This window comes from Pongo pygmaeus, chromosome Y (assembly GCF_028885625.2).
Source record: "Pongo pygmaeus isolate AG05252 chromosome Y, NHGRI_mPonPyg2-v2.0_pri, whole genome shotgun sequence".
In the NCBI taxonomy this organism is placed as follows: domain Eukaryota; kingdom Metazoa; phylum Chordata; class Mammalia; order Primates; family Hominidae; genus Pongo; species Pongo pygmaeus.
Window position 1 is genome coordinate 26599217 of NC_072397.2, and position 26500 is coordinate 26625716.

General features: G+C 36.6%; 1 pseudogene; it reads right to left on the reverse strand.

Annotated features, from left to right (window-relative positions):
- Positions 1–1989: 1989 nt before the first annotated feature.
- LOC129025919 (testis-specific chromodomain protein Y 1-like) lies at positions 1990–3615 on the reverse strand (annotated as a pseudogene).
- Between the last annotated feature and the right edge of the window lie 22885 nt (positions 3616–26500).

Below are 26500 nucleotides of genomic sequence, written 5' to 3' on the forward strand. Positions count from 1 at the left end.
TAGTCACACCGTCATCAGCTTTTCCAGTTTTTACATCCGACCCTCCATGTTCATTACTACCCCTATAGGAAATGCCCAATGAATGAGGTGCCAGTAAATTGCAAGTTTCTTTTTCATTACAGCACCTTAAACAAATAAAGTAAGACCTGGGGAAGTTTTCTGATACATCAATAAATATATAGAGCCTTTTTAATATCTAGCCTTTTTTTTGGTCTCAAATAGGAAGACGTTATGTTATTGCTAAGCCAAAATCTTACTGCTTCTGACAAACAGCCCTACAGTCAACAGAAAGGTTCTGGGCCAAAACACATTTCTTCCATAGCATGTCATAATAAATAAAAAGCAGTGAAAGACAGAAAGAGTGAAGAAAACACAAATCCTAATTTCCAGTAGAAAGAGAGACAGAGCACTTTGAAAAACCTAATTTAAGCCATAGTGATCCCATAGATGAGAAAAAGAAAAAAAGAAAAGAAAAAGAAAAAAGAAAGCAGGACATTCGCCCTTTAGATATCCCAGATCTAAACCATTCCCAAGCCAGGGCTGAGACGACGTCTTTAGGTCTTTGCATTTTCTGGCATTTCTTCATTTCCGGATGCCACTGCATTCTTCAGTGCCTGCAGAAAAGAAAGCTTGTGCTATGCCTGATTCACCTAAATATTTTCAGGGAACTGTCACCTTTACCAGCACCTTACCTGCTTACCTCATCACAGAAAACATGTAAAGCTCTGTGCAGTGATGGAACTCAACCAACACTCACTCATGCATCTGCCTCCATTCTGTGCCTGGTGCATCCATAGAAAACTGAAAGCTAAGCCCATAGTTTGAGCTGAGTGCTGCCTGTAAGATGGGTGTTTAAAATTAGACAAGAAGGCTCAAGGGAAACTTGCACAAAGGTGCCATCATCCGCAGAGATTGTTGGCTGGTGAAGCGACACCCTAGAGATGTTGTGGAAAAGATGACATTCATCACCAGTGGCCAGTGGATTATTCAACTATGCCTATGTAATGGAGCCTTGATAAAAACCAGCAAGACAGTATTCATAGAGCTTTTGGGTAACTGAACACATACAGTGTTCTAGAAAATTGTGTGCTCATAAAAAGAGACACTGATAATTTTAAAGGTCATACAGAGTGTAGGGGTCTTTGTTTTGAAAGAAGTTTCTGCCTTTCATAATGTGTCCAGAATTTTAACTTATTAACTAGAGCATACTCTAAGGTAACCTAAATCTGCACATTACAAACATTAAAACCTGGATATTTCCACCAAAGTGATTCCATAATTCACTAATATGGTGCAGCAAGTTTTACCTTAGAGAGATAAAGTTTTCTTTTGTTAACTGGGTAAGAACTAGACATATATAAAAGAAAAGAAAATCAAGTGATATCTCACCACAAATTCTAGTCCTATGTTCAGTTTAGGAGAATGATCATCAGTGAATTTTGTTCCAGAAATATTCATTCTAAAAGAGAAGTCTTTTAATTTATAATTGTGTGTCTCTGAAGTGTTTGTGCCAGTGTAAAGTTAAAGGCACCATCTCTGACAGTTCTGTGTCTTTTTTGGGAGGGAAGCTAAGGCTGCCTTGTAAGCCAGTAGCAGTATTCTAGGATAAAAAAATAAGAAAAATCAACATTATTACAGGATTCTCTGTCATAAACATCCAATAAAACACAACTCTGGTCTTATATATAGTAGTAGCCATAGATACATATTAGAGCTTGCAAGAAGAATCTAGTATCCAACAATCTGCTTTTATATTTGGGCTTATGTGAGCACAAAACAAACACATTTGGGCAAACAAGCTGTTCTATTACTTCTTTTAAAGCTACAGTGCTTAAAAATTATGTGACCATTTAAATACCTAGTTTGGACCTTTCCAGTTCTGTTTCCAAACCTTAGCTATGGGTGAAACTGTTTTGGGCCATGAAGATGGATTAGGGCATCTTGCAACTCATGATGCATTTGGTTCAGCAAATGCAGACAGACTGACAATTAAAATTCATCAATTTTATTTTCAACATACTTTAACATGGATTCTATCCCTTGGGCTGAGCTCCAGATCTTCCTCAGCACCTCACACTCTCTCTCATTGGCCTGTTCCAGCTCCAACTTAATATTACTGTGAACAAGGGCCTTACATTCTGCCAGTACAATTTGATTATATGAGGCAAGCTCCTTAATTTGAATCATAACCTCTTGGGTGAAAGTTCCACTCAAAAATACCTGAGAAACCAGACATTTGGCACATGCCTCCCATGCTGTCAGCTTTCGCCCAGCAAATAACATTTCATTGGCAGATGCTTTACCCTTCATTTTTTGAAATGTAATAGTTGAACAGCCATCTGGACTCTGTCCAAAGGTCGTATAAGGGGTTTGGAACCAAGACTTTTCATTAGCCCACACGAGATCACAAAGAGGCAAGATGGATGCACTTAGTCCAATGGCAGGGCCATTGACTGATACAACAATAGGCTTTTAAAATTGAATAGAAGTATTCACAAAGTTCTTGATGGTGTCCACCATTTCAAAGCTTGCTCTGTTTCTGTCATTCCTTAAGTGCGTCACAAAGTACCCAAAATCAAGACTGCAGCAAAAGACACTTCCATCTGCACTGAACAGCACAAGCTTGCTGTCATCCACAGCAGCACTATTCAGAGCATTAACCATTTCTTTAATTACTTCTGTATTCAGTGCATTTTTTTCTGTCGATCTAGTTGATAGCACTATCTGGGTGAATCCATCCTCTTTCTTCACTACAATATCTCTGTAAGTGCTGGCACTTTCTGTTAACCTTATGGTAAATTACATCTTCTTGATAAAAGGCTGGTCTCTGCTGTCATCAGTAATATCTCTTTGCCCACCTTTCACCTCTGAAACTGAGGTATGCATGTCTGTTCTTCCATTGGCTGCTAATGGGTCTATTAATACCACTATACCTTTTTGGGTAACTGAACCTGTGGCCATGGAAGCAGTAAGTGAGCCATACATCTGCGACATTGGTGGGTGTATCTGAGTCTTGTTCTCTATTCCAGTTTGTTCTGCACCAGGACGTGAAAAATGGTCCTGGAGGAGTTTCCCTTGTGTCACCTTGAAGACCACCGTGTCCTGCTGATCTGCTGCAATAGGGTCCAGTTTCTTATGTTTCTGAAAGCCACTCACAGTTTTCTTGTCGTTAAAGGGGCTGTCAGGTGCAAGGGTCTTGATAGTTGAATTTATTATCTCCATATTCTGTGTGTTGGAGAGAATTGAAGCTGCCTTTCTCCTAACGATCTTGCTGGCAGGAAATAACTTGCTGTTTTTGGATCTGTGGTGTTTATCAGTCACTAGCGTTTTAGGAGATATCTTAGAATAACTCGCTTTTGTAGATCTGGAAGTTCTTCTTCTGGCATTGTTTGAAAAAATTCTACTGGTTCTAGTCCATGTCAGTTTTTTCTGTTTTTCAGTCTTTCATCTATTAAAATCATGTATACATTTTTCACTGTCTGTGAGGTGCTGCTCTGGTTCCCAAGTGTCATCCTGTTTGTTGTAACCTTTCCACCGAATCAAATACTCTGTATTCCCATTTTTATCTTGTCTTTTGTCAAAAATACTTTCAACCTCAAACTCCTGGGAAGCCATGAGGAAAGACACAGGATTGGAGCAGTTGCTGTGCCAACATTTTTTCAGTTGTGTTACCACATAGTCACTCCTTTCTGCCTCCAGTTCTTCACCAGCTTCTGCGTATGGATGAACCTCTTCTATTTCATCACCACTGGTGTAGTGAAAATTGTGTGAAATAGCAGCTATGCTATGGTGCATGATAGCTTGCTCAGTAGCCTCAGGTGAGGATAGCTAAATCCACAGCCACAACCTTCTGGTGTAGAACAGAAAGCTTTCTTCCTGCCTGTTACTCCTTTGTGCTTGTTTGTTTAATTGTGGTTGCTGTGACAATTGTATGGAACATTCTAATGTTATAACATTTTTAAAGTTACAATAGCTTACCTTCAGTAACATACAAAACCTTTACTCCTGTATAATTTACCTCCACTATTTCACTTACTGAGTCCTCAAAATTATACCTTCATTCATTTTATGTCAAAAACACAAATTAGAAGCGGTTTTTTTTATTAAATATATTTGTGTTTTAAGGTACTTGGAGAACAACTTGTGGAGGTGCATATTGTTAATTTTTTTTTTCTTTTTGATATGGAGTCTCGCACTGTCACCTCGGCTGGAGTGCAGTGGTGCGATGTAGGCTCATTGAAAGCTCCGACTCCCAGATTCACGCCATTCTCATATGTCAGCGTCTCGAGTAGCTGAGACTACAGGCGCTTGCCACCTTGCCTGTCAATTTTTTTTGTATTTTTAGTAGAGAAAGGGTTTCACCGTGTTAGCCAGGATTGTCTTGATCTCCTGATCACGTGATCCGTGCAACTCGGCCTCCCAAAGTGCTGGGATTACAGGCGTGAGCCACCGTGCCCGGCCAAATGTTGTATCTTATATATTTGTACATATATTTATCTTTACCTTAAGCTTTGTTTGTTCATATTGCCTTTGAGTGTCTGTCCATTCTACCCTGAAGTACCCCATAAGACATTTCTTAAAAGGTAGTCTACTTGTAAAGGATGCCAGCTTTTAAGTGGGAATGTCATAATGTGTCCCTCTACTTTGATGGACAATTTGGTGGATCATAAGGTTTAGGTTTGACAGTTTTTTCTGACATCACTTGGAACATATTAGTCTACTGCTTTCTATCGTCTTAGTTTTCAGATAAGTAATCTACTGCTTTTCAGTGGTTATTAAGATAAGCAGTCCACTGGCTATTTTTAGGGTCCCTTTTACATGACTAGCTACTTCCCCTCCTTCCTTTGAAAATCCTCAAGATTCTCTTTGTGTTTGTTTTAGACAGTTTAATTATCAGGTAACTTTGAGTTTGTTTCTTTGAGTTTTTGTTACTTAGAGCCTGTTGAGCTTCTTGGGTGCTTACATATTGTCTTAAATTGTTGCATTCTTTATGACTATTTTGTTAAATAGTCTCCATGATCTTTGTCTCTTCCTTCGAACTTCCAAAATGCATATGTATGGCTGCTTGATGGTGTCCCTCAGGTTTCTAGGCTGTATCAATTTGCCTTGCCCCTTTTGAGACTCTGATCATGACCACTATATGGTTGAATGCCCCCAAGGGTATGTATCACAGTGTGGGGACAGTTCGTCAGTTGGTCTCACAAGGCTGATGCATCCCAGAGCTCAATTCCCAGACTTCAATCATTGTGGTCTCATTAGTGCACTACAATCTAGAAATCTCTAAATGTGAGGTATCACACAGAGTTCTTTGTCTCATGGCCAAGAAAATTAAGGAGGATGGATGCAAAAAGGTTGAATCAAAACTTTTATAAGTGAAAGTAAAAAACTCTTCACAGTGGGGGTGGAATGTGAGGGGTTTACCTATTATGAGACTGTGCTTTACAGTTTCTAAAGGCAGAGAAGTAAAGGAATGTGCTTAGTGTTTTTGGAGTAAGCGTTATTTGCCTTGGCCCTGAAACATGGTCTTGGATTCACCTGGAGCTGAAGTGATGATTTGTAGAAGCTACAAGTCTCAGCCTTGGAACTTGGCCCTGGACCAAGAAAGGAGCTGAAGTGACAGCTTGGCCTGAGACCTTAGGCTGGGACCAATCAAAGGATGAAGGAATGTCTCATGGTCACAATAATTAAGGAGGCTGGATGATGGAAAGTTCAAGTAGGAGCTAAAGTAACATAACAGCTATCTGGACTCTGTCCAGATGTCATATAAGGGATTTGAGACAAAGTCTTTTCATTAGCTCAAAAGAAATCAAAAAGAGGCAGTGTGGATGCACCTATTCCAAAGGATGGGATGCTGACTGATACAAAAATAGGCTTTTAAAATTGATTGAAATTATTCACAAATTTATTGATGGTGTTCACCATTTCAAGGCTTGTTCTGTTTCTGTCCTTCCTTAAATACTTCAGAAATTACCCCAAATTGAGACCACAGCAAAGGACACTTCCACCTGCACTGAACAGCACAAGCTTGCTCCCACCCACAGCAGCCCTATTCTGAGCATTAACCATTTCTTTAGTTACTTCTATATTCAGTGTATTTTTTAATGTTGATCTAGTTTATAGCAACATCTGGGTGAATCCATCCTCTTTCTTCACTACAATATATCTGTATGTGCTGGTATTTTCTGTTAGCCCTCTGGTGAAGTACATCTTCTTGATAAAAGGCTGGTCTCTGTCATTGTCAGTAACATTTCTTGGTCCACCTATCACTCTTGCAACTAATATATGCATGTCTGTTTCTCCACTGGCTGCTAATAGCCCCATTAATAACACTATAGCTTTTTTGGTAGCTGAGTCTGCAGCCATGGAAGCAGTAACTGAGCCAGACTTCTGAGAAAATAGTGGGTGAATCTGGGTCTTGTTCTCTATTCCACACTGTCCTGCCCTGGGATCTGATAAAGCCTTGATGAGCTTCGCTTCCTCCTCCTTGAAGACCACTGTATCCTGCTGATCTCCTGCAATAGGGTCCAGATTCTTGAGTTCCTGAATGCCACTCACTGTGTTCTTTTTTGAATAGGGCTGTAACGGGCAAGTGTCTTTCTTGATAGTTGAATATAGTAGCTCCATATTCTTTGCATCAGGCAGACGTGACCCTGGATTACTGCTAAAATTCTGGCTGGCAGCACATAACTGGCTACTTTTGAATTTGTGGTGTTGGACAGACATTAGAGTTTTAGGAGCATTCTTAGAAAAGTTGGGCTTGGCAGATGTAGATGTTCATCTCCTAGTATTGTTTGAAAAAGTTCTAGTTGTTCTGGTCCATGCCACTTTTTAATTTTTTCTGTTTTTCAGTCTGTCATCTGTTAAAGTCAAATATACATTTTTCACCAGTGCTGCTCTGGTATGACACTGTTTCTTCCTAACTTTTTCAACACCAAATTTTATTTATTTTTCTATTTTTTAGACAAAGTCTTGAGCTGTCACTCCGGCGGGAGTACAGTGGCACAGTTGCACAATCTCAGCTCACTGCAACCTCTGCGACCTGGGTTCATGTGATTCTCCTGTCTCAGCCTCCTGAGTAGATGAGATTACAGGGGCCTGCCACCACACCTGTATAACTTTATGATTTTTAGTAGAAACCAGTTTTCACTGTATTAACCAGGATAGCCTCCATCTCCTGAAGTCATGATCTGCCCGCCCCAGCCTTGCAAAGTGCTGAGATTACAGATGTGAGCCACTGTGCCTGGCCTCTGTCTTTCCATTTTGCCTTGTCTTTTGTCAGCAATAGTTTCAACCTTAAACTCCTGGAAAACCATGAAGAAAGATACAGGATTGGAGCAGTTTCTGTGCCAAATTTGTTTCATTTGTCTCCACATAGTCACCTCTTTCTGCCTCCAGTTCTTCACCAGGTTCTGCATATGGACGAGCCTATTCTATTTCTTTGCCACTGGTATAGTGAAAATTGTTTGAAATAGCAGCTATGCCATGTGCTTTAGGGTCTCCACACTTACGCCCTGGTGGGAAAGCTTGGGCTTTGTCTCATGGTAAATGATAGCTAGCTTGGAAGCCTCAAGTGAGAGTAGCTAAATCCACATCTCCTACTCTCTGATGTGGTACAGAAAGAATTATACCTGCCTGTTATTCTTTTCCTTTTTTAATTGTCATTGATACTGTGATTACATTGAATATTCTAAAGTTATTCCACTTTTACAGTTATACTAGCATACTTTCAACACACAAATCCCTTAACTCTGTATAGCTTCACCCCTACGATTTCCTTATTGAGTTCTCAAAATCATACCTTTATGCATTGTATGTCAAAAATATAAGTTAGTGATAGTGTTTTTATTAAATATATTTGTGTTTTAAATTACTTGGGAAACAAATTATGGAGGTGTGCACGGTTATTCTTTATGTTTTATAATATCTTATATATTTATTTTTACCATAATATATATTCATTCATACTGCTCTTTATTGTCTGTTCATTTTACCATGAAGTAACCCATAAGACATTTTTAAAAAAGATAGTCTACTGGTAAAATGTCCCAGCTTTTATCTGGAAATGTCCTGATTTCTCCATCACCTATAAGGGACAATGTTTTGAACATAAGATTTCTGTTCAAAAGTTTTTTCTTACATCATTTGGAATATGTTAGTCTATTGCTGTCTGTCCTCTGAGTTTTCAGATAAGATTGCTGATTAATTTTGAGGGTTCTTGGAACATTACTAGCCACTTCTTTTGTTGCTTTCAAGATTTTCTCTGTCTTTCGAAGAGTTTAATTATCATATAACTTGAGTTTGTTTCTTTTGAGTTTCTCTTACTTGGAGTTTGTTGCGTTTGACATTCTTTACCATTATTGTTTCTAAATAGTCTTCCTCATTCTTTTTCTCACCCTTTGAACTTCCAGTATGCATAATAAGTGTGCTTGATAGTGTTTCACAGCATTTTAGGCTTTGTTCTCATTAATTTACTTTGTTTTCTATCATTTCCTAACTTAATAATATCAACACCGTTTCTTCGGTTTGCTGATAGAGTGTTCTTCCCCCAGCTCAAGTCTGCTTTTAAATATCTGTAGTGAATATTTTTTTCTTTTTATCCCTAGACTTTTTTAGGTTTTAAAATAATTTTATTTTTTTATTAATTTTTGTTCACAATTTTTTGTGCTTCTTTTGTTTCTTCTATTAGCTGACTCTGAATCTTAATTTTAAATATTATGTTTTAGTAAGACCACCATTTGGGATGTCTGAAAAAAGTTTCAGATCATAATTTCTTTTTAATTCTTCAAATGAGCCATATTTCTCTATTTCACTTTACAGTTTATCTCTAGACATTTTTAGGTTTTAAAATAATTTTTCTCTTTGGATTAATAATTTCTGTTCATAATTGTTTGTGCTTCTTTGTTTATTCTATTAGCTTATTAAGTAGCTAAATTTTAAATATCACATTTTAGTAAGGCTGCCATTACGGCTGTCAAAAAAAGGTTATTTTTTCGTAATTTTTTTGTAGTTGTTCTTAAAATGAGACATACTTTCCTATTTTACTCTGTGGTTTGTGATTTTACCAGTGCTGAAAAAGAGCATTTAAAATTTAAAGTGCTGTAACTTTGAGAAAAATATTTTCTACTTCTATGGTTTTTTAGAGTTTTGTTTATTCATTACATAGGCTCTTTCCTTCTGGTAACTCAGCTGTACTGAGCTTCTTCTTGGGTCTTTTTTGAGGCATATTGTTTTGGGACACATATCGTTAAAACCACATTTTATTTTGTATATATATGTATATGTATGCACACATGTATGTGTATATATGATTGATATATGATTTGTATATATGATTATATATCAGATATATTATATATAATATATAATATATGATGTGCATTATATATTATATATGATACATATTATATATAATATCATATATAACATATGATATTATATACAATATATATTCTATATTAGAATATATAATATATGATATAATATATTATATCATATATTATATATTATATTATATATTACATATTATATTACATTTTACATATTATATTACATTTTACATATTATATTACATTTTACATATTATATAATATTACATAACATTATATTATGTATATTGTGTCTATTGTTATGTATATTATGTACATTATTATACGTATACATTATGTATATGTACATATAATATTATATGTACAATAGCATATGCAGAATAACATATGTATAACATATACATATAATATTATATGTATAATATATGTATATATACATATAATATTATACGTATAATATATGTATATATACATATAATATTATACATTATGTGTAATATTACATTATGTATATTATCTATATTGGTATGTATATTATGTAATATCAATATTACATAATATGTAATATTTATAATTATATATTATATTAATTATATATTAATTAATGATATATTATGTATTATATATTAATTATATATTAATTAATGATGTATTATATATTATATAATATATGATTATATATGATTAATATATGTGATTAACCATATATATGATTAATTTTGAAAGTTTTATTCTACAAATGTCTTCAGAGGAAAAGAAGTACAATCAGGAAAAAAATATTTTTGCTTTTTAAATCTACTGAAGATTGGTTGCACAGAGGGACAAAGAGCCTGCATAATGTTTAGGGAATAAAACAATGACTATTCACCTCTGTAGGGACCTCCATAAGCAGAAGCAGCAATCGGCAAGTGAGTCCTGAGATTTGGAAGACAGAGTCCCTTCTCTTTACCATGGCTCTTGTAAGCTGCTCCAGAAATATATGCAAGGCAGCATCCCAGCGTGGTGGTTATTAAAGAATAGGTAGCTGCTGTTGATCTGGGCTACAAAGTTGACAAAATTTAATTTTTATTTACTTTGAAAATCTTTTTTTGGAAGCTGTAAAACTTCAAGTAGACTCGGAATTCTATAGTAATCACATCATATTAATCCTTCCACTGCACCTATTGTATAGTTGAACAGACGGATATACAGTGATCCGTTGTACATTGCATAAATTTCCCAGAATCTACTATCATTTTACTTTGGCCTATTTGTTCTTACACCTAAAGTATGCCTCGCATAGAAGTCACAAATGTGGCTCCTTCGTTTAAGTGTACACTTGCAACAATGTGTGCTTTTTAAGCAAGAGCTCATATTCACAGTTCTTACAAGTAAAATGTTACATATTCTGACATTGACTTACATGTTTTCCATATGTTTATTCTTCCGCTTGATCTTGAATTTATTTTTTGCTCATTTAAAAAATTTGGCTAATTTTTTAAAACCTTCTGTTGTATTTTTTATATTACAATTAGGTGTATTTGGGATTTCAATTATTATTGAAAACTTAAAATAGCCTACTATGAACAATACTAACGTGTGTGAATAATTTAGTGTTTAAGGTCGACAATATAAAAATATGCTGCTCTTGTAGTTTTCCATCCTTCTCAATTTATATTACTGTCTGTGATTATATCTGTGCACACAGACTGTTCATTAACAGTTAAGTTTGCCAGGGTTGAAATATTAATAGCATTTTCCTTATGGAGAAGCTTTAGTCACAATTTCCTTTAGCTTTTCTTTATCTAGACATGTTTACTTGAATTTCATTTTACCAGTTATACATTTCAGGTTTGATAGCATTTTTCTGTTAAAACTTGGATATCCCACTACCTTCTGACTTCATGGTTTCAGCTAAACAATCATTTGTTAATTTTAATGAAGATCTTCTTGTACCTAGCAAATTGCTATTCCCTATCTGCTTTTACAATTTTCTTTGTATTGGCTCTTGATTGCCTATAATGTTTTCTGATGTGGCTATCATTGACTATATTGTGGTTAAAGACTTTTGTCCCCATTCATCTTTTAGATTGAGATTTTTTAAGTTCAGGAAATGTTCAGCCATTTTTGCCTTACAAATTTTTGGCTTCTGGTATGCTTCATTTATAAGGTGCCCATATTGCATATACTGGTATACCTCATGGTGTTCTATTTACTCTATTTTTTTTTTACTTTTTAAAAAGTTTTACTCCTCAGACTGGGTTATTTCAGTTTTTATTCCTTCTGATTGAACGAATATTTACATGCTCAAATGTGCTGTTAAATCCCTTTATTATAGACTTTACTTCAGTATTTATCCCATTTTTTTACAGGATCTTTTATAATTTGTCTCACTGATGCTCTCACGTTATTCTTTCATCATTTGTCTATCATGTCTCTTTAGCCCGACTTAAGACGGCTGTTTTTAGTTCTTTGTCTATAAAATTTGGGACACATTTAATTCCTGCATTTAGTTTACATTGTTCTTAACTTTCTGTTTGTTTTTCTGTTTTTGCTTTTCAGAAAACTATATTTGAAATGTCATAATGTGCTAACACTGAAAGTTATCTCTGTATTTGAAATGTCATAACGTGCTAACTCTGAATGCTTTTTGTTATTTCTGAAACGCAATGTGTTAGTTATTAAAAGCTTAGCTTGCATTCCATTAGCACTTTGAATAAGAGCAATATGAAAGCTATCACTTTTAAATACAGGGTATGTATTAACACTCTCCTTCAACTCTCAGGGGGATTGTTTATATTGCTCTCCTAACATTCACTTTCTTCTCACTCTGAAGCTATAGATATACTTGAGGGTTAATGTATATTGTTTTACATTTCTTTTAGAATGTTACTGTTGTAAGCATATGCATGATTTTCTAGGTGCTTCAGTATATTAAACTGCTTTTGAATATGCAGATTTTTACAAATACTAATCTCTCTAACTTTTGTTCCTGTTTATCCTTAGCCTAGTGTAAAAAATAACAGTATTTTTGTACTCAGCAACTTAAATGTTTGTGACCAATTCCTGGAATTTCCAACCAAGAGTGACTTCTGAGTTAGGCCAAGGAGAAATAAATGTTCATTTTACCAAATTTTCATATGTCCTTTAGAAAGACTGGGGAAAAAAACAACAACAACAACAACAATTTAGCACATAAGGGCTTCTTTGCTTTTTCCAGTATCAGGAATCAAGTCTTCATTTTGACAGTGTGGATTTCAATTCTGAAGGTTTCATCTGTGCCTAGGAGGTTATATGACAATCCTTAAAGAAAAAAAAAGGAACTTTACCATTTTATAATTGTCTTTCTGGATTAAATGTTTACTTGGTTGATATATACTCTTGATTTTCAGGGCCCAGAATGTTTTTGATGGTTTGAACCTTTTTTTGGGAATGTTTTGAAACTGCCATCCCTGCAGTTTTGCTTTTATTTTTGTCTATGAATAACTGAGTGTTTTCAAATTTCAGAGTTTATGGTTATTTATGAGGTTTATGTTTGTCTCTTGTTTAAAATACTTAAAGTGAATGTTGCACTTCCAATTTTGAATCCTAGAGGTTAGGATTTTGTTTTAGTGGTTATTTTAGAAAGTTTTTGTTTTTCTTAAGTGAAATTTTCAATTTTGCAGAAAATGTATGAGGTAAGATTCTCTGTTATAAAGTGTATTTTGATTTTTGTAAAACAAATATACAGTAAGTGGCTTACAAAGTGACTTTCATAAAAAAATCTAAAGAAAATAATAAGAAGATAATGTAAGCATGAAGCAAGATCAATAAGAACAATGATTCTTGGTGGAAGCCTGTATAAATTGTTTTTAAAAAGCCAGCTACCTGTGGCTGCAGCAGACTGTAGAAGGGGAAAAGTTATAGAGGATGAGTTCATAGAGGTAACACACAGTTCATGTGATTGTCTGGGGTTTTTATAGGTCTGTAGATTTTACTTTAGATTTCACTCTAACCCTGGTTCATGACTGAAAGTGGTATTGGTAAGGTTCTTACTAGCATCTACTGCTGAGAGGTTAGAAATGCTGCTAAATATCCTAAAATATTGAATGTCAGGCACCTTTGAGAAGTTAACAGTGTTGAAACATCTGTCGAGAGTATTATTTTTAGAGGCTCATATTTATAACCATTTGATATTATATTTTGAAGATTTCTTAACTCCAACTTTGGTTTCCATAAAGCAGAAGGATTTGAAAAAGTGTATATAATTTCCATTGATTCAACTTAGGGTAAACATTAATAAAATAAGGTCAGTTCAGTTAATCAATGATTAGAAATTAAACAATATATTTTCTATTTATCTCTTTTTCCTTCCAATTACTTTTTCAATATTTTTGTAAAACATGAATGTCAAAAAATAAAACCTTTGTCAGCCTCTGTTTTGGAGGTACCAAGGGAGAAAAGTCAACATTCAGAAAGCACAATGTGTATCCATAATATAGTCATGAATGATCCCAGTCATAACATAGTCAAGAATGATCCTAGGATATTACAATAAGTGAGCCAAATGAAGGCAAAATTTTCAAGGCTTATAGCTGGGGTTAGAGGATTTTCAATTTTGCTAAAGTTGTTTAGTAGAACCAATGCTCACTTATCTCCTACATTTAAAAAAAATTTGATAGACGTTTGCGGAGTGGATATCTTTGATTAGAATTATTTGTTCTCTGCCTTGTTCAAATGTAATAAAATAATGCATTCATAATAAATGCACATTAGACAGTAAGAGAAAATAAAAATCAATGAATGAGGAAACCGATGTAATAGGAACATTTCTTAAAAATGTTAAGATAAATTCAAAAGGAGATGAATTTCTACAATGGAAAATCTTTTTCATTTGAATCAAAAATTTGTTTCAGAAGGTGAGCAGGTAGCAGCAACATGGTAATTATCTACATTTACACTACTTCCTTAGTTCTCACTTAGCGCCTGAGCTGTAGGCTCTTTTGTTGATGCTAGAGTCTTCTCCACTTGGCAGAACTCCTACCCATATAGGGCTCGCTTTTTGTCCAAGATTGATAAAATGCCATTGAATACTTAAAAGGAAAAGGCAAGATTAAATTGTTTTGCTTAATATACTAAAGGAGAGCTCTGCTGTTTAGACACATTCTTGAAACAACGCAGAGAGTGTGAAATTGAGGCATTGGCAGATATTAAGTGGTACAGAGGCTGGCTCTATTTGTAGAAACAAATTGTTCAGGTAAATCTTGTAGTCAAAGAGGAATATTTATTGAAGCCTGTGATAGACATGATTTTTTCAAGTGCTGGCACTGTTTTATTATTATTACTGTTACTTTTACTATTATTACCTGTAACAGTTTTTTCACTGAGGGAGTTAGGTTTATAGACTACTTAAATTTAATCCTGATGTTCATGGGTACATTTTACAATGATTACAGAACCAGTATTTTCTAAATATTTATGAACGTTTAAATTGTCATTTTCTAAGAAGACATAATACACCTTTGTTTTCAAAGAAATGAAGAGTATTTACTAATTGGTAACCATTTGTTAAATAATTCCTCTGATATATGTTCTAGAGCCTTGGAAGTAAGTAAATAGAAAAATAAGTACTTTAAAAGTTTTTTTTTTTCTTTTTTTTTTTTTACGCAGATGGGTATGGACAACTGAAGCTCATATGCATATGTGTATATATGTCAAGATTTTTTGTATGGAATTGGTTTACAATGTCACCATAAAACAAGCTGACTTATTAAAAGAAGGCTTACAACTTTAGTATTTATTCAAAGAATGCATTTTGGTTGTATCCTAGGGATAGTGATCAGCTCAAGACCTGAAGGAAGAAGACGGGCGACTTCTCCACTTCCAACTGAGGTAATGGGTTCATCTCACTGGGTAGTGTTATCACGTGGGTGCAGGACAGTGGGTGCAGTGCACCAAGTATGACTCAAAGCAAGGTGAGACATCACCTCATCCAGGAAGCAAAAGGGGTCAGGGAATTCCCTTTCCTAGTCAAAGAAAGGTGTGACAGATGGCACTTGAAAGAAAGGTGTATCAGGTCACTCCCACCCTAATACTGCACTTTTCCAACGGCCTTAGCAAATGGCACACCAGGAGATTATATCCTGTGAATGGGTTGGAGGGTTCTATGATCACGGAGCCTCACTCATTGCTAGCATAGCAGTCTGAGATCAAACTGCAAGGTGGCAGTGAGACTGAGGAAGGGGCACCCACCATTGCTGAGGCTTGAGCAGGTAAAGGAAGGGGCTTGTAAGGTCAAACTGGGTGGAACCCACCACAGCTCAAGGAGGCCTGCCTACCTCTGTAGACTCCACCTGTGGGGGCAGGGCATAGACAAACCAAAGGCAGCAGAAACCTCTGCAGACTTAAATGTCCCTGTCTGACAGCATGGAAAAGAGTAGTGGTTCTCTCAGCACACCCCTGGATATCTGAGATCAGACAGACTGTCTCCTCAGGTGGGTCCCAAATCCCCAAGTAGCCTAACTGGGAGGCACCCATGAGTAGGAGCAGAAAGACACCTCACACAGCTGGGTAATCCCCTGAGACAAAACTTCCAGAGGAACAATCAGGCAGCAACATTTGCTGTTCACCAATATCTTCTGTTCTTCAGCCTCTGCTGCTGATACCCAGGGAAACAGGGTCTGGAGTGGACCTCCAGCAAATTCCAACACACCTGTGGTTGAGGGTCCTGACTGTTAGAAGGAAAACTAACAAACAGAAAGGATATCCACACCAAAACCCCACCTGTATGTCACCATCATCAAAGACCAACGGTAGATAAAACCACAAAGATGGGGATAAAATAGAGCAGAAAAACTAGAAGCTCTAAAAATCAGAGCACTTCTCCTCCTCCAAAGGAACACAACTCCTCACCAGCAATGGAACAAAGCTGGATGGAGAATGGCTTTGATGAGATGAGTGAAGAAGGCTTCAGATAATCAAACTAGTCTGAGCTAAAGGAGGACGTTGGAACCCATGACAAAGAAGTTAAAAACCTTGGAAATAATTAAAGGAAGAATAACCAATGCAGAGAAGTCCTTAAAGGACATGAGGGAATTGAAAACCAAGGCACAAGAACTACTGGAGAAAGGCACAAGCCTCAGTAGCTGATTCAATCAACTGGAAGAAAGGGTATCAGTGATGGAAAATAAAACGAATGAAATGAAGTGAGAAGAGAAGTTTAGAGAAAAAAGAATAAAAAGAAGTGAACAAAGGCTCCAAGAAATATGGGACTATGTGAAAAGACCAAATCTATGTCTGATTGGTGTACTGAAAGTGACAGGGAGAAGGGAACCAAGATGGAAAACACTCCACAGGATATTATCCAGGAGAAATTCCCCAATCTAACAAAGCATTCCAACATTCCAATTCAGGAAATACAGAGAACACCACAAAGATACTCCTTGAGAAGAGCAACTCCAAGACATACAATTGTCAGATTCACCAAAGTTGAAATGAAGGGAAAAAATGTTAAGGGAAGCCAGAGTGAAAGGTCGGGTTACACACAAAGGGAAGCCCATCAGACTAACAGCTAATCTCTCAGCAGAAAGTGTACAAGCCAGAAGAGAGTGTGTGCCAATATTAAACATTCTAAAAGAAAATAATTTTCAACCTAGAATTTTATATCCAGCGAAACTAAACTTCAAAAGTGAAGGAGAAATAAAATCCTTTACAGACAAGCAAACCCTGGGAGATTTTGTCATCATCAGGCCTGCCTTAAAAGAGCTCCTGAAAGAAGAGCTAATCATGGAATGGAAAAACCAGTACCAGCCACTGCCATAACATACCAAATCTGAAGACCATTGAGGCTAGGAAGAAACTGCATCAACTAATGAGCAAAATAAACAGCTAACATCATAGTGACAAAATCATATTCACACATAACAATATTAACCTTAAATGTAAATGGGCTGAATGCTCCAATTAAAAGACACAGATGGGCAAATTGGATAAAGAGTCAAGACCATCAGTGTGCTGTATTTAGGAAACCCATCTCACATGCAAAGACACAAACAGGCTCAAAATAAAGAGATGGAGGAAGATCTACCAAGCAAATGGAAGACAAAAAAAGGCAGTGGTGGCAATCCTAGTCTCTGATAAAAGAGACTTTTAACGAACAAAGATCAAAAGAGACAAAGAAGGCCATTATATAATGGTAAAGGGATCCATTCAACAAGAAGAGCTAACTAACCTAAATATATGTGCACCCAATACGGGAGCACCCAGATTCATAAAACAAGTCCTGAGTGACCTACAAAGAGACATAGATTCCCACACAATAATAATGGGACACTGTAACACCACACTGTCAACATTAGACAGATCAATGAGACAAAAAGTTCACAAGGATATCCAGGAATTGAACCCAGCTCGGCACCAAGCGGACCTAATAGACATCTACAGAATTCTTCCTCCCAAATCAACAGAATATACATTTTTTTATCACCACATATCACACCTATTCCAAAATTTACCACAAAGTTGGAAGGAAAGCACTCCTCAGCACATGTAAAACAACAGAAATTATAACAAACTGTCTCTCAGAGCACAGTGCAATCAAACTAGAGCTCAGGATTAGGAAATTCACTCAAAACCGCTCCACTACATAGAAACTGAGCAACCTGTTCCTGAATGACTACTGGGTACATAGCAAAATGAAGGCAGAAATAAAGATGTTCTTTGAAACCAATGAGATCAGGGACAGAACATACCAGAATATCTGGGACACATTCAAAGCAGTGTGTAGAGGGAAATTTATAGCACTAAATTCCCACAAAAGAAAGCAGGAAATATTTAAAATTGGCATCCTAATATCACAATTAAAAGAACTAAAAAAGCAATACTAAACACATTCAAAAGATAGCAGAAGGCAAGAAATAACTATGATCAGAGCAGAACTGAAGGAGATAGAGACACTAAAAACACTTCAAAAAATCAGTTCATCCTGGAGCTGCTTTTTGAAAAGATCAACAAAATTGAGAGACCACTAGCAAGACTAATACAGAAGAAAAGACAGAAGAATCAAATAGAGGCAACAAAAAATGTAAAGGGAATATGACCACTGATCCCACAGAAATACAAAGTACCATCCAAGTGTACTATAAACACCTCTATGCGAATAAACTTGAAAATCCAGAAGAAATGGATAAATTCCTCAACACATACAACCTCCCAAGTCTAAACCAGGAAGAAGTTGCAACTCTGAATAGACCAAAGTCAGGCTCTGAAATTGAGGAAATAATTAATAGCTATCCAACTAAAAAAATTCCAGGACCAGATGGATTCACAGCTGAATTCTACCAGAGGCACAAGGAAGAGCTGATACCTTTCCTTCTGAAACTATTCCAATCAATAGAAAAAGAGAGAATCCTCTCTAAGTCATTTTATGAGTCCAGCATCATCCTGATACCAAAGCCTGACAGAGACACAACAGAAAAAGCGAAATTTAGACCAATATCACTGATGAACATCTATGCAAAAATCCTCAACAAAATACTGACAGAGATTCCAGCAGCAAATCAAAAAGCTTATCCACCATGATCAAGTGGGCTTTATCCCTGGGATGCAAGGCTGGTTCAACATACACAAATCAATAAATGTAATCCAGCATATAAAGAGAAGCAATGACAGAAATCACATGATTATCTCAATAGATGAAGGAAAGGTCTCCAACAAAATTCAACAATGCTTCATGCTAAAGACTCTCAGTAAATTAGGTATTGATGGGATGTACCTCAAAATAATAAAAGCTATCTATGGCAAACCCACAGCCAATATCATACAGAATGGGCAAAAACTGGAAGCATTCCCTTTGAAAACTGGGACAAGACAGAGATGCCCTCTCTCACCACTCCTATTCAACATAGTGTTGGAAGTTCTGGCCAGGGCAATCGGACAGGAGAAGGAGATAAAGGGTATTGAACTAGGAAAAGAGGAAGTAAAATTGTCCCTGTTTGCAGATGATAAGATTGTATATCATCTGTCCCCATCATCTCAGCCGAAAATCACCTTAAGCTGAAAGGCAAATTCAGCAAAGTCTCAGGATACAAAGTCAAAGTGCAAAACTCACAGGCATACTTAAAAACCAATAACAGACAAACAGAGAGCCAAATCATGAGTGAAATCCCATTCACAATTGCTTCAAAGAGAATAAAATAGATGCACCAATGGTGAAATGAAGGAAAAAATGTTAAGGACAGCCAGAGAGAAAGGTTGGGTTACACACAAAGGGAAGCCCATCAGACTAACAGCGGCTCTCTCAGTGGAAGGTGTACAAGCGAGAATAGAGTGGGGGCCAACATTTAACATTCTTAAAGAAAAGAATTTTCCACCCAGAATTTTATATCCAGCCAAACTAAGCTTCACAAGTGAAGGAGAAATAAAATTCTTTACAGACAAGCAAAAACTCAGAGATTTTGTCACCACCAGGCCTGCCCTAAAAGAGCTCCTGAAGGAAGTGCTAAACATGGAAAGGGACAACAGGTACCAGCCACTGCAAAAACACGCAAATTGTAAAGACCATTGAGGCTAGGAAGAAACTGCATCAATAACGAGCAAAATAACCAGCTAAAATCATAATGACAGGATCAACTTCACACATAACAATATTAACTTTAAATGTAAATGGGCTAAATGCTCCAAATAAAAGACACAGATGGGCAAATTGGATAAAGAGTCAAGACCCATCAGTGTGCTGTATTCAGGAAAGCCATCTCACGCGCAGAGACACAGATAGGCTCAGAATAAAGGGATGAAGATCAACCAAGCAAATAGAAGACAAAAAAAGGCAGGGGTTGCAATCCTAGTCTCTGATAAAACAGATTTAAATGAACAAAGATCAAAAGAGATAAGGCCATTACATAATGGTAAAGGGATCAAATCAACAAGAAGAGCTAACTATCCTAAATATATATGCACCCAATACAGGAACACGCAGATTCATAAAGCAAGTCCTGAGTGACCTACAAAGAGACTTAGACTCCCACACAATAATAATGGGAGACTGTAACACCCCACTGTCCACATTAGACAGATCAATGAGACAAAATATTCACAAGGATACCCAGGAATTGAACTCAACTCTGCACCAAGTGGACCTAATAGACATCTACAGAACTCTCCATCCCAAATCAACAGAATATACATTTTTTTTTGGCACCGCACGACACCTACTCCAAAATTGACCAAATAGTTGGAAGTAAAGCTCCCCTCAGCAAATGTAAAAAATAGAAATTATAACAAACTGTCTCTCAGAGCACAGTGCAATCAAACTAGAACTCAGAATTAGGAAATTCACTCAAAACCGCTCCACTACACGGAAACTGAGCAACCTGTTCCTGAATGACTACTGGGTAAATAATGAAATGAAGGCAGAAATAAAGACGTTCTTTGAAACCAAGGAGATCAGGGACATGACATACCAGAATATGTGGGACACATTCAAAGCATTGTGCAGAGGGAAATTTATAACACTAAATACCCACAAGAGAAAGCAGGAAAAATCCAAAAATGATATCCTAGCATCTCAATTAAAAGAACTAGAAAAGCAAGAACAAACATATTCAAAAGCTAGCAGAATGGAAGAAATAACTAAAATCAGAGCAGAACTGAAGGAAATTGAGACACAAAAACCCTTCAAGAAATTAATAAATCCAGGAGCTGGTTTTTTGAAAACATCAATAAAATTGATTGACCACAGGCAAGAATAATAAAGAAGAAAAGAGACAAGAATCAAATAGATGCAATAAAAATTGATAAATGGGATATCACCAGTGATCCCCCAGAAATGAAAACTATCATCAGAGAATACTGCAAACACCTCTACGCAAATAAACTAGAAAATCTAGAAGAAATGGATAAATTCCTTGACACATTCTCCCTCCGAAGACTAAACCAGGAATAAGTTGCACCTTTGAATAGACCAATTACAGGCTCCGAAATTGAGGCAATAATCAACAGCTTGCCAACAAAAAAGAGTCCAGGATAAGATGGATTCACAGCCGAATTCTACCAGAGGTACAAGGAGGAACTGGTACCATTTCTTCTGAAACTATTCCAATCAATAGAAAAAGAGGGAGTCCTCCCTAACTCATTTTTTGAGGCCAGCGTCATGCTGACAGCAAAGCCTGGCAGAGACACAAATTAAAAAGAGAATTTTAGTCCATAATCCGTGATGAACATTGATGCAAAAATCCTCAATAAAATACTGGCGAAAAGAATCCAGCAGCACATCAAAAACCTTATCCAACATGATGAAGTGGGCTTCATCCATGGGATGCAAGGCTGGTTCAACATACAGAAATCAATAAATGTAATCCAGCATAAAAACAGAACCAGAGACAATAACCACAGGATTATCTCAATAGATGCAGAAAAGGCCTTTGACAAAATTCAACAGCCTTTCATGCTACAAACTCTCAATAAATTAGGTATTGATGGGACATATCTAAAAATAATAAGAACTATCTATGACAAACCCACAGTCAATATCATACTGAATGGGCAAAAACTGGAAGCATTCCCCTAGAAAACTGGCACAAGACAGAGATGTCCTCTCTCACCACTACTTTTCAACATAGTGTTGGAAGTTCTGGCCAGGGCAATTAGGCAGGAAAAGGAAATAAAGAGTATTAAATTAGGAAAAGAGGAAGTCAAATTGTCCCTGTTTGCAGATTACATGATTTTATATCTAGAAATCTCCTTTGTCTCAGCCAAAATCTCCTTAAGATGATAAGCAACTTCAGTAAAGTCTCAGATACAAAATCAATGTACAAAAATTACAAGCATTCTTGTACACCAATAACAGACAAACAGAGAGCACAATCACGAGTGAATTCCCATTCACAGTTGCTTCAAAGAGAATAAAATATGTGGGAATCCAACTTACAAGGGATGTGAAGGACTTCTTCAAGGAGAACTACAATCCACTGCTCAATGAGATAAAAGAGGATACAAACAAAGGGAAGATAATTCCATCCTCATGGGCAGGAAGAATCAAAATCGTGACAAAGGCTATGCTGGCTAAGGTAATTTATAGATTCAATGCCATCCCCATCAAGCTGTCAATGACTTACTTCACAGAATTGGAAAAAAAAAAGACTACTTTAAAGTCCATATGGAAACAAAAATGAGACAGCATCTCCAAATCCATCCTAAGCCAAAAGTACAAAGCTAGAGGCATCATGCTACCTGACTTCAAACTATACTACAAAACAGCATGGTACTGGTACCAAAAGAGAGAGATAAATCAATGGAACAGAACAGATCCCTCAGAAATAACGCTGAATATCTACAACTATCTGATCTTTGAAAAATCTGAGAAAAACAAACAATGGGGAAAGGATTCCCTATTTAATAAATGGTGCTGGGAAAACTGGCTAGTCATAGGTAGAAAGCTGAAACTGGATCTTTTCATTAACCTTATACAAAAATTAATTCCAGATGGATTAAAGACTTACTTGTGAGACCTAAAACGATAAAAACCCTAGAAGAAAACCTAGGCAACACCATTCAGGACATAGTCATGGGCAAGGACTTCATGTCTAAAACACCAAAAGCAACAGCAACAAAAGCCAAAATTGACAAATGGGATCTAATTAAACTAAAGAGCTGCACAGCAAAAGAAACCGCCGTCAGAGTAAACACAGAACCTACAAAGTGGGAGAAAATTTTCACAACCTACTCATCTGACAAAGGGCTAATATCCAGAATCTACAATGAACTCGAACAAATTCACAGGAAAAAACCAAACAACTCCATCAAAATATGTGTGAAGGACATGAACAGACATTTCTCAAAAGAAGACATTTATGCAGCCAAAAAACACATAAAAACATGCTCACCATCACCGACCATCAGAGAAATGCAAATCGAAACCAAAATGAGATACCATCTCACACCAGTTAGAATGGTGATAATTAAAAGGTCAGGAAACAGCAGGTGCTGGAGAGGATGTGGAGAAATAAGCACACTTTTACAGTGTTGGTGGGACTGTAAACTAGTTCAACCATTGTGGAAGTCAGTGTGGTGATTCCTCAGGGATCTAGAACTAGAAATAACATTTGACCAAGCCATCTCATTACTTGGTATATACCCAAAAGACTGTAAATCATGCTGATGTAAAGGCATATGCACACCTATGTTTATTGTGGCACTATTCACAATAGCAAAGACTTGGAACCAACCCAAATGTCCAACAGTGATAGACTTGATTAAGAAAATGTGGCACATATACACCATGAAATGTCATGCAGCCATAAAAAATGATGAGCTCATGTCCTTTGTAGGGACATGGATGAAACTGGAAATCATCATTCTCAGTAAACTATTGCAAGGAGAAAAAACCACACACTGCATGTTCTGACTCATAGGTGGGAATTGAACAATGAGAACACATGGACACAGGAAGGGGAATATCACACTCCGGGGACTGTTGTGGGGTGGGGAAGGGGATACGGGGGAGGAATAGCATTAGGAGATATACCTAATACTAAATGACAAGTTAATGGGTGCAGCACAACAACATGGCACATAGGTACATATGTAACAAACCTGCACATTGTGCACAGGAACCCTAAAACTTAAAGTATAATAATGTTACCAAAATAAAATAATATTACAAAAGAGAATAAAATATCTAGGAATCCAACTTACAAGGAATGTGAAGAACATCTCCTAGGAGAACTGCAAGCCACTGCTCAATGAAATAAAAGAGGATACAAACAAATGGAAGAACACTCCATGCTCATAGGTAAGAAGAATCAGTGTCATGAAAATGGCCATACAGCCCAAGGTAATTTATAGATTCAATGCTATCCCCATGAAGCTGCCAATGACTTTCTTCACAGAATTGGAAAAAATACTATTTTAAAGTTCACATGGAACTGAAAAAGAGCCCTCATTGCCAAGACAATCCTAAGCCAAAAGAACAAAGCTGGAGGCATCACGCTACCTAACTTCAAATAATAATACAAGGCTACAGTAACAAAAACAGCATGGGACTGGTACCAAAACAGAGATGTAGATAAGTGGAACAGAACAGAGCCCCCAGAAATAATGCCACACATGTAAAACCATCTGATCTTTGACAAACCTGACAAAAACAAGAAATGGGGAAATGGTTCCCTATTTAATAAATGGTGCTGGGATAAATGGCTAGCCACATGTAGAAAGCTGTAACTGGATCCCTTCCTTACACCTTATACCAAAATTAATTCAAGATGGATTAAAGACTTAAATATTAGACCTTAAGCCATAAAAACCCTGGAGGAAAACCTGGAGTATACCATTCAGGATATAGACATGGGCAAGGGTTTCCTGGCTATAATAGCAAAAGCAATGGTAACAAAAGCCAAAATTGACAAATGGGACCTAATTAAACTAAAGAGCCTCTGCACAGCAAAATAAACTACCATCAGAGTGAACACACAACCTACAGAGTGGGAGAAAATTTTTGCAATCTACTCATCTGACAAAGACTAATATCCGGAATCTACAAAGAGATCCACCTAATTTACAAGAAAAGAAAAAATCAAAAAGTGGGCAAAGGATATGAACAGACACTTCTCAAAAGAAGACATTTTTGCAGCCAAAAGACACATGAAAAAATGTGCGTCATCACTGGCCATCAGAGAAATACAAATTAAAACCACAATGAGATACTATCTCACACCAGTTAGAATGGTTATCATTAAGAAGTCAGGAACCAACAGGTGCTGGAGAGGATATGGAGAAATAGGAACACTTTTACACTGTTGGTGGGACTGTAACCTAGTTCAACCACTGTGGAAGTCAGTGTGGGGATTCCTCAGGTATCTAGAACTAGAAATACTATTTGACCCAGCAATCCCATTACTGGGTATATACCCAAAGGATTACAAATCATGCTGCTATAAAAACACATGAACACGTATGTTTATTGCGGCACTATTCACAATAGCAAAGACTTGGATCCAAGCCGAATGTCCAGCAATGATAGATTGGATTCAGAAAATGTGGCACATATACAGCATAGAATACTATGCAGCCATAAAAAATGATGAGTTCATGTCCTTTGTAGGGACATGGATGAAGCTGGAAACCATCATTCTCAGCAAACTATCTCAAGGACAAAAAACAAACACTGCATGTTCTCACTCATAAGTGGGAATTGAACAATGAGAACACATGGACACAGGATGGGGAACATCAGACACTGGAGCCTGTTTTGGGGTAAGGGGAGAGGGGAGAAGTGACCTGCCCTTTGTGCACATATACCCTAAAACTTAATAAAAAAATAGTGCTTTTTGAGAATATTTACAAACTGTTTAATTTATCATCTCTTTATATATTTTTATATTTGCATATACATGTGTGTGTGCGTGTTTATAAGTATATGTATATATAAATATGTAACGGAGATTATAAGTACTTATGTACATCATCACAGTAGGCTGCCTGCAAGCTGAGGAACAAGGAGTGCAAGTCTGAGTCCCAAACCTGAAGAACATGGAGTCCACTGTCTGAGAGAAAATGTATCCATCATAGAAGAAAGACATATGATTTGGAAGCTAGGCCCATCTCGCTTTTTGACATGTTTCTGTCTGTTTGTAAGAGCTAGGTTTAGGTGTCATTTAGGTGTAGGGTTAGGGTTGTAATAGGAGATTTAGCGTTTGTGTTAGGGGTTAGTATTAGACTTAATGTGAATGTTATGTTCCTGTTCAGAAAGTAAGTTTAGGAGCTAGAATTTAGGGTTACATATAGCGGTTGTTGTTAGTGTTAGGGTTAACATTAGCATTGAAGGGTTAGAGATAGGGTTTTTTGTTTAGGTTTTTTTTTGTGTTGTTTTAGGGTTAAGGTTTTAGGCTTAGATCTTAAATTCAGGTTTCTGTAATGTTTGTGTTACCCTTGTGTTAGGGTTATTTCAGGGTCAGGGTCAAATTTAGGTTTAGCTGTCAGATTTAGGATTTAGAATTGGGATTTGTTTTGGGTTTTAGGTTTTAGTGAGTGGCTAGGCACAGGGTTGAAGATGGGGTCAACTTTGAAGCTTAGGGTTGCTGTTAGCATGAGGGGTTCTTGGTTAGGATTAGGAGTAGGGGCTTGGTTAAGGTTAATGTTATGATGAAGTTTTGGGTTACACGAGGCACTGGGCAGCTGGCTAGTGTATTAGGTCATCACTGTTTTTTGCAGAAGGGAGGAGT